Below are 13,083 nucleotides of genomic sequence, written 5' to 3'. Positions count from 1 at the left end.
TCCTTGAAGCTTGTTTCCAAGGCCTCAGCAGAGTGACCTGCATCTCTCAAATTTCCTTTTTTTTATAGTGACGGCACTGAAACACTGGACCAGGTTGCCCAGAGAGGTTGTGGATGCCCCATCCCTGGAAACGTTCAAGGTCAGGTTGGACGGGGCTCTGAGCAACCTGGTCTAGTGGGAGATGTCCCTGCCGCAGGCAGGGAGGTTGGACTAGATGACCTTTAACGGTCCCTTCCAACCCAAACCATTCTAGGATTCTGTGATTCCTTTGCTTGGGTCCCTACAACAGCACTGCCTTGAGAGAGACAGGACTGCTGCATTCCTGCCGTGCAATGGGATGGAAATGAGTCACCATGGCACAGTGGTCCAGAGCTGCTGAGCTGCATCTCATGGTGCAGCATGGTCTCCATGCACCAGCTGGGGCTGGATTTAACCAGTGCCAGAGACATTCAAGGAGCCATCCCTTTCTTATGCATCTCCCACACTGCCAAACCTGCTCGACAGTACTGCTGATCCACTGCATGGCACGATCCTCTGGGATCTGCCAACCTCGCTGGGTGTCATGCTGCAAAAGCTGTTGGGGTGTGGGAGTCAGCTGGCCCTGCCAACACGATTCAATTCCTGTTGTGCCTTTCATCCCAGGCATCCCTTCATTCCTTGGGGGGTCTCTGGATGGGGGCGGGGGGGGTGCTCCTCATTCCCAGTGAGTGCACAGATGAACATGGGATGCCCCCAAGAAAGAGGATGTATTTATGGGATCATGCTTCCTGGCAGTTACCTGCACACCAGAAGTGTGTGCATGCCACAGCTTAAAAGTGTTGGCATCCAGGGCACATCTGGATTCTCCAAATGAGGAAGACAGCCCAGGGGGTTTGGGCTGGGATGGGGGAGCCTCACAGTTACACATCTCCAGGCAGAGCTGAAGCCAGATCAGTGAGACCACAGCATGATGTTTCAGCAAAATGGTCAGAGACCACCTTTCCAAAGGTGTTTTGGAGTACAGAGATGTAACCGTTTGCCTGAAATAAAACCTGGCACCACTGACCCTAAGCAGCCCTCTCTGAGAGGGCAGAAAAGGAGGTGGGAAGAAAGCAAGGTCAGAAATCACTGGAAAGAGCACTGATCATCTTTCAATAGTGCGATCTTTTCTCCTGCTCCCTACAGAGAGCACATCCCAGCATCCCAGTATCCCTGGCTGGTTTATCCATAGCCATCCTGCCATGGAGCAGGGTCACCCAGAGCATCTCCTCTCCTCATGTCCATGCTGGTCCACCACAAGCCCCTGAAAAAGCCTCAGGCTTGAGCTGTAGGACAAAGAAGTCCTGCAAGTAAGGAGCAAGGATAAGGCCAGCAGTCACTCTCCACATTGCTCAGACTCTCAGCAGGGAACAAAACTTTCCAAAACACCAGCAAAACTTTCCAAAAGGCAAGTTTATTCCCTCATGAGGGACACTTCCCCCACTGAGGAAGGACACACAGCCTCTGAAAAGTTTCATTTCGACTCTTTGGGAGCCTCACTGATTCCTACTTCTTACATCCCCTCCAATTTTTTTAGTGTCCAAGCAAAGCCTTGTTTTCAAATCACCCCAAGCAGAAACAGAATGACATCCTTCTTGTCAAATCAAGTGTTGTGTAAACTAGATTTTCTTTGACTCCTCAGTTAAGCATTGTCTTCAAAAGGAGGAGGACGTTTTGGTTCAGCCCCGAGAGAGCTACTGGCAAATCGAGTGCCCCATCTTTTCAGACCCCACGGTCTGAACTTTGTAGTGACACGACAGCTCTTCTCAGGTGATGAGATGTGTAGGGGCATCTCTGGGCTATGGTCCCAGGGCAATCCCCACTTTTTCAAGGCTTTAATCCCAGAGGGAAAAACCTTATGCAAAGTCAGGAAGTCTGGACAAAATGGGGTTAGCTCTAGGCACAAGCCAAGACAGGGAATAAAACTATTTGGCGCCTCCAGAGGAAGGCAAAAGGGATTCATAGGAACCAGAAAGCTGGGTCAGGGATGGGTGACCCTGATGCAAGCTGTCCCCCAGCTCCCTGATCTCTCCCTCTATCCTTGTAGCAGGAGCAAATCAGTATTTTCACCCTGGAAAGTTAAAATGCAACTCAGACTCGGTACATAGAGGGAAATGGTAATTGCAACATGGGGATGAGGGATGGGCTTTAAGGGGATTTCACTCTTCTCTTGCACCAGTTTGACACCACTGTGATATCCCTGACTCCAGGGTCAATTATCATGATTTATGCAGGATCGGCATGATAAAAACAGGGTCTTAGCACACATGCATGCCCTCTGGGCTGACATTGCATAGCCTGGACCAGGATCAGTGCCAGGGGAGGGGGTAAAGCAGCCTCAGCACAGCCCCACGCCATGCAGCAAAGCCCTCACCTGCCCCGCACCTCCCACGGCCATGGGAAATGCTGTGCCCCAGCCACCACTCCAGCGAGGCAGCGGGTGCTGAGTCAGCATCCAACTCCCCCCCGCCCCTCCCCAATCCTGCCCTCCCCATGAGCGACATCCATCCCGGGGAGGGGGGAGAAAAAACCCTCCCTCCCTCTCCACCGACACGCAGCTGACTGCTCGGCCAAGAAAAGCACATCGGCCTCTCTTCGCCCCCCCCCCCCAGCAGAAGCACCGGCAGATCCTTCACTTTAATGTTAACTGAGTTTTAGCGCTGGCCCCCGGGCTCTGCCATTTATCTACAAGGCTCCGAATAGCGGGAGAGCAGAGTTAATAAATCCGCTCATGTGTCGCCTGTAATCAGGCCTGTAAATAAAGTGGAGCTGTCAGGGAGCAGCGGCCCATGCCGCCGGGCTCCCCACCGTCCCGTGGGCTTAGAGGTGTCACGTTGGTGCTGTCCTCGCCACGGGGAGCAGGGTACCAGCCCCAGCTCCATCTGCCCAATCCACAGCCCAGGGTTACCATCAGCTGCTCTTTCCTGGGGGTTTATATTGGTTTCTCCGATGCTGGACCGAGCTCTAAATGGTTTAAGGACAATTAAAACTTGCGCTCTGCAAACTCGGGAAATCTGCAGAATCTGTGAGCACGGGAACAGCAGGACACCTCTTGGAAACAGGCAGATTTGCTGTTTCAAAGGCAAAGACACTGGCTCCAGAATCGCCCTCTAAGCACCAGCACCTTCTCCCTAGACTGCCCAGCTGGGTCTAACCTCTTCCATGAGATAGTCTGATGCCTCCAGAAAACATCCCGATTCTGAGAGGGGAAACCAAGACACGGCAGGAAGGGAAGCAACACACCAAGGTCACTTAGTTAATCAGTGGCAAGATCCCAACAGCAACCCGTCGCTTCCTCTGACTGCAAGCGGAGGGGAATTGATTCCAGCCAAGTCCCCCGGCAGGCACGAGGACTGCAGAGGGGTTTGGCAGGGGAAGATTTCCTGTAAGACGGGAAGTTTTCCTCCCGCTGTGCCCTGCTCTCCCCGTTCTGGTCTGGCTCCGGGAGGCAATCCAAGCTCTACATATCTTTAATTATTAAGTAATCACCCATTGTAGTTACTTATGTGCTGCGGAGCCTCCAGGATGTTCCTGCCAGCAGTACCACGGCGTAAAGCATCCCTCGATGTTTCCTCTGCAGCGGCTGAATCACCCAGCTCCATTAACTGACATCCACCGCAGCCCCGCGCACAAGTACATCCCCCCTGCTCACCCCCCTTTTCCTCTGCCAGCGGCCCCCGCCTCCGTGTCCTCACCGAGCCCCTGGGAGCCCTCCTGGCCACTGCTCCCGATTGCAAAGCAGTTCCAGGAAGGCGGACAGAGACGGGAGCTCATCCATCATGGCCCAGAAGGAGCCATCAGGCTGAGGAGCATCCTGCAAATCATCAGATCACAGCAGCTCTGGGGAAGGGCCCAAGAAAAACTTCCTTGTCCCTTCCTCGTGCTTGTCAGCTGGATTTGCATGAACTCCTCTTTCCCCACAAGTCCTGAGTACCCTTAAATTGCCACTCGCCAGCTCTTTTGGGTAGGCTCTGGGACATGCCAGCAAGGAGAAAACTGGAGGAAAGGACCCTCCACCAGCAGCATGGGCAGTCTGTGTCTTGTGGCCAGGACAGCCAAGACTTGCTAGACAGACCCAGTGTCTTTTGCAGGAAAGATTTATTGGACAAAGAAGCATCTCAGGATGAGGTGGCTCTTGGAGAAGCCCTGGGTCAAGGTGAGATTTCTCCGTGCTGGTGGTACCAGCTTTTCAAAAAGGTGCAGCCACGCTGGTGCTGTTCTCCTAAAGCGTGAAGGAAGGGTTTGTGCAAGCAGAGAGCCCAAACAACTAAGATACTCCAAAGTAAGACGCTCCAAAAGGGTGCAGCAATATACCCTGGCCTTTGGTCACCCCCGCTGGGACAATCTCACACCATTTCAAGAGCACCCCATCTCCTTTCATCCACCTGCTGATAAATGTCTCTCCATCCTCCTCTCCTCCCCCTGAATCTCTCCATCACAGAGTAAGTGTGAAAGATGCTGTGGTCAGAGCGTGGGATGAGAAACCTGTCCACAAATACATGTGCCCCATATACTACTGGTTTTGCACGTCCCCTGTGACCATTGCTGGCCTCACACCACACTCATCTCCTCCTCATCTCCAACAAGAGCTGTGGAGCAAAGCAGTTTTCAGCAGCCCAGGGCAAGGTGAATCCCTTGCCTTTGACTTTCTCGGAGCTCATGCTTGCCCAAAGAGCTGAGCAAATATTTTTCATGGCACATCAGAAAAATGCTGTTTGGGCAAACTCCGAACGCTTCCAGGGAACACAGAGCAGAGCAGCACTTGCAAAGGAAAAGTCTTCAGAGGTTTGCAGGTGAACTGGAAAGTCTGGCTTTGGTTTATTTATTATCACAGCACAAAACAGTGGCACAAACATGATTCATGTTTGGCTTTGAGATAGCAAACCTGCCTGTTTCCAGGAGGCTTTATGCTGTTCTCATACTCACAGATTCTGCACATTTCCCAGATTTGGGGAATGCAAGTTTTAATCTTCCTTAAACAACATTTCTGAAATGTCAGTGTTTTCTGAGTGCCCAGGTTCCTCTTCCCATGCACTGAGCAGGTAGGAATACACAAGAGGATGGAAGAACATGGATTTATCTCACCATTCCAAGCTGCTTGGCCCACTGTCCAAGCGAACAAGATAGTTTAGGAAAAGGTGTAAGATAAATGTCACAGTACAACAAAGCTTTTCTGGATGCTCCCAACCACCAGCATGTGCTCCAGGACTTCCTAAACCAGAGATGGAGTGCTGTGTTGAACGTACACAGGGCTGTGGTCCAACCTTGCACTGCTCCCACTGGCTTGAGTTTCACTAGGGAATTAGGCCAGGACTGTGATTTTCACCCCAAAAGGACACAGAACCCACTACCACCCAGCACATGGGCTAGTGTCTATAGCAGAAGAGTGACTACACTAAAACATACTGGCCATGCACAAAGCTGAAGTCCCTGTCCCGTCCCAGTAATACAGAAAAAGAGGTGCAGGCTGACAGTGAAGGGCTTCACTGCTGCTTTTACAGCTGAAGAGGTTTGAATCGAGAACTTGCTCTTCAAATCCCTTGAAATAAATAGGTCATTTTTTGATTGCAGTGCACAGGTTTTGCTGTTTGATGCAAGCTTTTCATCAGTAGTGAAACAAACTCAGTGTTACTTGACCTGGAATTCATTCATCACTTTTTCTTCCCTGGCCAAAGAGATTTGCCGCCTTCAACAATCCTCTTTATGAAGTGAATGCCTGGTATTTTTCACTACATCAAGCTAAATCCCAGCCATTATGCCAAACAGTTCCTCAGTGTCTCACTTTGGAAAAAAATATTCTTCTGATAAGCTTTCAATTTGCTGTATTTTGGTGCCATCAGGCAGCCTAGATGGTCTCTGCTTATGCAGAAGGATAAGTGGTGGTTCCCAACACACACCATCCCCTGGACTTTGATGGACTCCATGAAGCCAATTATTGCTCAGATCTCCAGTCCTGAGGAGCAAGCTTATTCGTTTCCCAGGATGACAGTGGTGAAGTACCCCCGGGGCTGACGTTGCAGCTGATAATTGTTCAACATCTTCATCAGTAACCAGGATGGAGATGCATTCTCCACAGGTTTGTGCGTAACAGTTAATTAGGAGGGCAGACTGGCACGATGAATGGCAGATCCTCGGTTTAGAAGGACCCTGAGAAAGACTGAAGGTCAACGAAGAGGTGCGCAAAGCTCTGTGTTGGCATTGGAGTGACACCAGACTGGAAACTGACTGGAAACTAGGTGGGAACTGGCTGGGAAATAAGTGGTTGAGCAGCCATGGCGCTATGGGGTGACAGTTGATGCCAGGTGGAGCATGAGCCAGCAGTCACTGTCATCTCAAACAGGGCAAAACACATACAGGACTACAGATCCCAGGAGATCTTCCCATCAGACAGTCTAGGATTGCACCAGTCACCCAAACCTTAAGCACCACTGGGTCACACCACTCACAGCCTGGTCTGGGACCTCCTGGATCTGCAGCATTGCAGCCTTTCTCTTCTGCCCTGAGCCCATGTAACAGACTGGGGGTCACTGCATGGAAAAGACCCTCAGCAATGTCCCATAGGCAGGTCCATCTCCCAAAGAGATTTCCTTGAAAGCACACAACCATATGTGGTCCACTCCTGGTCACTCAGCCCAGCACAGCTCTCCTCCCTGTGCCACAGAGAGATCTGCTTTATATTTAATGAGGCGAGGAGTAACGATGAATCCCTGATCAGACAGGAGCTTTGGCACAGCAGAAAATCCAGCATCCTATAGCTCAGTTCCCTCTGGTGAGTATCTGCCCATCCACCATTGGATGAGCAGTGTGGATGGAGCTGCAAGCTTCGTTCATCTAGACAGCGGTGAGAAGACAAGAGACAAGCCCTGGAGCGTGGTTTTGGCTTTGTTATCCCTTTGGAGGCCACCCAGCCAGGGTCACTCCCGACCCAAGTGGGTCATACCCAATGGCTCCCCAGCAGCATGCAGGGAAGGAAAGGGTTACGTTTGTTCCAATCAGGCAGATTACAAAGAGAATTTTTTGAGCCTTCATAAGAATTTACTGGAAAATGGACACAATTAAGGAAGACAAAATAAGAACCAGATTACGGACACTCAGTTCCCAGGTCATAGCAAGAAGTTGCCCTCAGATGGTTTCATATCCTGCCTGATTGCTGCCGCCAACATGGATGAGAGGAGCCTGTGGGGATGGTGGTATCCCTCTCAAACGAGGGCAGCCATGTTCAGTGGAGCAGCCACATGCTGACACATCACTGTTTTCCAGCCAAGCCTCTCTCCAGAAGAGGGTCCCTGAAGAATGGAAGAAGTCCGATGGGTGAGGAACTGCAAAGGGACCTGCCAGTGTTGTATCCAGTAACTGAATCATCCATCTGCCCAGGCACAGCTGAGTGGAAACACATCCAGAGACTTAAGAGGAGGGAGTTTGTTAGGTCCCGTTAGCATCCATCAACTTTGCCATTTTCTGGCTTTGCCAGCCAGTCTTTCATGACAACATGTTGTTCCTCCAGGTCATTTACAGCAGGTTCCCACCGGTCTCTACGGAGGAGCTCACCATTGTCATCATCACTGAACAGGTTGGAAAGCTTCACCAGCATCTCCCACAGCAGAACCAGCATGAGGATTGTCATGTCCCAAATCCTGTGCCCTCATCCCCCATTTGTCTTGTCCCCTGAGCCTCCTCCTCTTTCCTGGAGAGTTGTTTTTTAAGAAGCATGTGCAGAAACCACCCCCAGGAGCCCTTCTGGCTGTCCACTGGCTTGATTAGCTAGCGTCACATTTATCAGGGCCTCGTTGGACTCCTCCAGCTCAAGAAGAAGCGCAGACCACTCCACAGCCTCAGATGACTTCTTGATGTTAAATTCTCCAATCTCTCAGTGCTGAATCCACCTTGAAATTAGTCTCGAAACCTCTCTTTGCAAGCAGTCAGGAAGGGGGCTTAGGAGGAGGAGGGGAGGCAGAAGGGAAAAGAAATTAGATACATTTTCTGTGAGAAGAATTAAAAGGAAAGATTCAGCATGATAGCGGAATAATGGAGCTGTGTCTGGGAAATGACCTGTTGTGACGGAGCAGTGAGGAGAGGTAACCCTGCGGAGCAAGCATGCAAAAATATGCTGGCAGTGGTGGGAGGACTCCAGAAGCAGCAAATTGGGCATGGTGTTTAGGTCAACCCCAGCCAAGGTCAAAAGCCAGGGTTCAAGGGGGACACTCTGATGGGGTTTCCTGGCAGGAGGAGTGCAGAAACACAGGAGGGATTTAACCACAACAATAAAAAATACGAAAAAAAATCTGTTTTCCCACTATGTCTGCATGTGGGGTGCAGGATGGGCTCTTCCCGTGGAAAGGGTCACAACCTGTACCTGGGATGAGGACCAGTTCTATTTCAAGCTCAGAGGACCAAGTTTCGGTGATATGTCAGGGGGAAGAAAAAGGATTTTATCCAAGCTGGTAGCTCTCCTCTAGCATAACTCTGCCTGTCACTGAAGAAAGCAATTTTGTCTCTCTCCAGAGAGAATCTAGAGGAGCATCCCCTTAAAATCAGAGCTTGATAGTTAAATCCTAGAATCATAGAATGGTTTGGGTTGGAAGGGACCTTAAAGATCATCTAGTTCCAACCCGCCTGCTGTGGGCAGGGATACTAGATCAGGAAAGAGATTCTCTACTGACAGCACTCAGAGACACCAATGTCACCACCAGCCCATGGCTTTCCTCAGGCCTCCTTGCAAAACCCCAGCAAAGATGTGGATTGGTGACGTCTTCAAAGCTGGAAACTTAATCTTCATCCAGACTTTCTGAAGACAGGGAAAACACCAAATTTCTCTTGTGCCAGTTTTCTCAGGGAGGGTGGTTTACAAACCTTCTTTCAGGACGTATGAATTGATTTGAGGTGATAACTGGACAGGATCTAAGTCCAGTTAAGGGCGGGATACCTGGTTTTCACTGCCCGCCCCAAATCATCCTTTTTTTCAGGCAGAAGTCTCTTTCTGCCTCCTCTTTTCTCCCCCTACCCCCCTTTCATCTGCTCCAAGCTTGACAGGGACAGGTCAGTCAGTCCATCACTGCTAAGCTTTGCATACTTTTAGTGTCACTCTAATGACAGCACACCTCTCTGCCGAGCCACCGAGCCACTGCAATAAAAGCCTCTTAAGGCCAGCAGCCCCTCTGAGCAAAGTGGCTTGCCCGCTGCCGGGGCTCTTCCTTCCAACTGGAAATGGCATCTGACCGATTAGCCCTGCTGCCCGTGACAAGAGTTGGACGTGAAACCTTCCATTTTTAGATGCATTAAAAGCCCTTTGTGGGAAGCGCTCAGAAGTGCAGCGCTCGCCCCCTTTGTCTGCCCTCCCACCCCTCCCCGTTCCCACCTTTTCTCTCCATTCCGGGGACCCAGAGGCTCAGGGGATGCTCTCAGGAGCACCCAGGGTGCTTTAGTTCATTCCCCCCACCACTTCTTCCTCTCTGATCAGCGGGTGTCGAGGACATCTCCCCCCTCTGTTAGGCTATTAGGGCTCCGTTGTGCATCAGGATGGCTTTGCCATAAGGTCCCTGGCTTAGTCATGGCTTGCCATAAAAAAGACCCCAGTCTGTTCCCAGCAGCTCTACCCATGTTGGTAAATTCAAAGGTGCACAACCAGCACTTTGGACGCCATTTCCCTGGTTTACAGATAGTGCAGAGTCATCCATTCCTTGCCCACTGGCCTTGTGAGCAGGAACTGGGAATGCTTAATAGAGAAATAGGTTCCTGACTAAGAGCCCCAACCCAGATCTTCTTGTCACCCCTGATCACAAGAGAAACAGAATCAGATGGCAACCAGGGGGTGTCACAAGGTAATGCTCTTCCAAGCCCCTCTCTTTACTGCATTTTGGCTGTTTCAGTGCTTAGTTTCCCCCCCTGTCACCAGCAATACATGTAAGTGGAAAGGCAGCACCCTCTTAGATGGGATGTGACCCACACAGCATGGTGTCTTTGTGTCTGGGGTGAAAGTCTAGGGCTTCCAGCCAGCTTTCCCAGCCCCACTCTATCCTGGGCCCTCTTCTCCCTCCTCAAGGGAGCCAATGTGTCGTTTCCCACCCCAAGTGGCTGCAAAGCTATGCTGCTGCACCGGTAAAGAGCTGATGAATGAAGTGTGCAATAATATTAATAATAAATAAGCTTGTCTGTTGGTTTATAGGATTTTGTTCTGCTGCAGGGCTCATCAAAGCATCCGCTGGGACCTGTTGCATTCAAAGGCAGCCCTGTGCCCCTAAACCATTAAGCCATCTCCATAGCAGCGTACAACACACTCACTTGCTTCGGATGGCGTGTGTTGGTGGAGTCCCTGAACCCCGGTTCTCAGCATCACGGGATGCGGGGAGGCAGGGCGAGCTCTGGCACAAGTCAGTGGTAGCACAGCTCTCACAGCGTTTCCCCTCATTTCACCAAATTTGGGGTTGGAAGGTAGAAGGTTGATAGCTCAGCGTGGTTCAGTTCCGCTCAGTAATTCGGTTGCGCGCCGAGAAGTGCACCCTGGGGAAAGGTGAAATACTTTATTCCCGTGCCCTGGCGCATGTCCCAGGCAGCGTAGGGATGAAGTCAGCGGGCTGCCAGGGGCAGATGGGTGTGCTGAGAGCTGTAGGCAGCCAGCGTGAGCTGGAGCGTGGATGAACCAGAACCAAGAGGCAGTAAGTCACCAGGAGTCAGGAAGGGCACAGTGGGAAGCTGGGATTGCATGATGCAGCCCCAGCCATTCGAGTGTTTTCGACCGACTGTGCAACTCACTCACTTGACTTTTTGTGAGGCATTGGGTATGTTTTAGGCTCTCCCACTTAAAAAAAAAAAAAAACATTTCACCGATCCTCCTGGGTCACCGGGGCTATGGCTGTATCAGAAATCAGGTAGGGAACGTGCTCAGGACCTGGAATCCAATTGCCATTAAATTATCAGTGCAGTCCCTGGGCACTCACGAACCAGCCCAGTTAGCTGCCTTCCAAATGATTCACAAGGACAGTTCTGCAAACACCACGGGTCAAGGGGTCACTCCCAATAGTTATAGAATCATAGAATCATTTAGTTTGGAAAAGACTGTTAAGATCCAGCCATTAACCTAAAACTGCCAAGTCCATCACTATACCATGTCCCTATGCGCCACATCTAAACATCTTTTAAATACCCCCAGGGATGGTCGCTCAATCATTTCTCTGGGCATCCTGTTCCAGTGTTTGGCAACCCTTTCAGTGAAGAAATTTTTCCTAATATCCAATCTAAACCTCCCCTGGTGAAACTTGAGACCATTTCCTCTTGTCCTCTCACTTGTTACTTGGGAAAAGAAACAGACACCCACCTCTCTACAACCTCCTTTCAGGTATTTGTAGAGAGCAATAGAGTGTCCCCTGACCCTACTTTTTCTCCAAGCTAAAAAACCTCCGTTTCTTCAGCCGTTCCTCATAAGACTTGCTCTCTAGACCCTTCACCAGCTTTGTTGACCTTCTTTGGATGTGCTCCAGAGCCTCAGTGTCTTTCTTGTAGTGAAGGACCTAAAACCAAACACAGTATTCGAGGTGCAGCTTCACCAGAGCCAAGTACAGGGGGACAATCACTTCCCTAGTTCTGCTGGCCACGTTATTTCTGATACAAGCCAGGATTCTATTGGTATTCTTGGCCACCTGGGCACACTGGAGGACCTGAAAGATCCCAGACAAGGATCTGTCCCTTGAAACTGAGAGGCCAAGCTGCACTTCAAGCTGTGCAGAAGCCTTATTGGACATCTTCAACTATTCTTTTCAATAAACAGCTCATGTTTGGGAAGCATTGCCTGTCACTGAAGAAGAAAAAAGAACAGTAATCATTTCTTAGTGACAAATGCCACGGAATCACCTTTTCCTAAACTGAAAATCAAGACTTCTGAGCAAAACCAAGAGGAAATCAAGAAGAATCCTTCTGACTTCTGAGCAGATGCTCTTCCTCCTTCCCATGTTTTGACCAGCCAAGTGGGGAGAGTCATCTTCTTCCTAGTTGCCATCATCCTCTTCTTGGAGGAGAGGGAAGGTGCAGGGAGGAAACCAGGTCAGCACTGTCTCTCTTTGGAATGGGGTCCTATACCAGTGTCATGACAGCCCAGTTTGGGGGGCTGGAGGAACCCCAGAAGACACAGAGGGAATGAGGAAGCAGAGCTGATGGAAGATGGACTGACTCAAGAGCTGGGGGACAGGTCTGGCTTGGGGGTCTCAGTGAATCACTAGCACAGGGACAGGTAGATTAAAGCATGAGAACTCTTATTATACCAGTGGACGAAAACCCCCGAGCCCCAGAAACCACCCCGGCTGTCCCACACATGTTTCTGCGTCCCACATCTGCAGTCAAGCTCCGGGAAATAGCCAAATTTCCTTGGATCCTGCCTCTTTCTCCAGCTCTTTCTGCACAGTGCCTCTCAAGTGCAGTCAATTAGAGTCATGGATCAATTAAGCATTAACGGGCAAGGAAGATAAATTACTCAAATGGGCAATCCCAGGGTCCGGAAGGGAAAATTCCCTGGTATTGATTCATGTGGATTCTCCTTTTTTTCAGGCCTGACCAGATGCTCCTTCGGCTCTCAGCACGAGGCCTCGCACAGGTATGAGGTGCCATGCAGTCTGCAGAGGGCTTGTTTTTCCCTTTACATGTTTCACTCAGATTGCACAGGAAGTCACGCTCACATAGTGCTTGATTCCTTCTCTCCCCTCCTCTCCCTCATCCTCCCCAACACATTCCCGGCAGCTTTTTGGCTTGGGAAAAACTCTGCAAAGTGGAAAGAAGCTGAACTCATTCCTGCTTTTCCTACCCCAGAAGGCAAGGGTTTGAAGACACGCATCCACACTGCCTCTTGCCAACAAAAACCTAGACAAGGTGGGGGTGGTGGTGGTAATACTTGTGTGCATTTGAATGTGGATATTACCAGTCCTGACCTGGCTGGAGTGAATCTGCACATTTGGATTTGCCCTTCCCTAGTAACCAGAAGATTGAGTGGGAAAGGTCTGGTGAAACGTATAAAGGAAAATAAATTCCCCGCAGGAAGTCCACTTATGGTATAAATCTCTGTGTTTAGCTGCCTTTCCCCAC

Source organism: Tyto alba, unplaced genomic scaffold (genome assembly GCF_018691265.1).
Source record: "Tyto alba isolate M040663 unplaced genomic scaffold, T.alba_DEE_v4.0 Super-Scaffold_9, whole genome shotgun sequence".
NCBI classification, from domain to species: Eukaryota; Metazoa; Chordata; class Aves; order Strigiformes; family Tytonidae; genus Tyto; species Tyto alba.
This window is presented reverse-complemented; position numbering follows the sequence as displayed.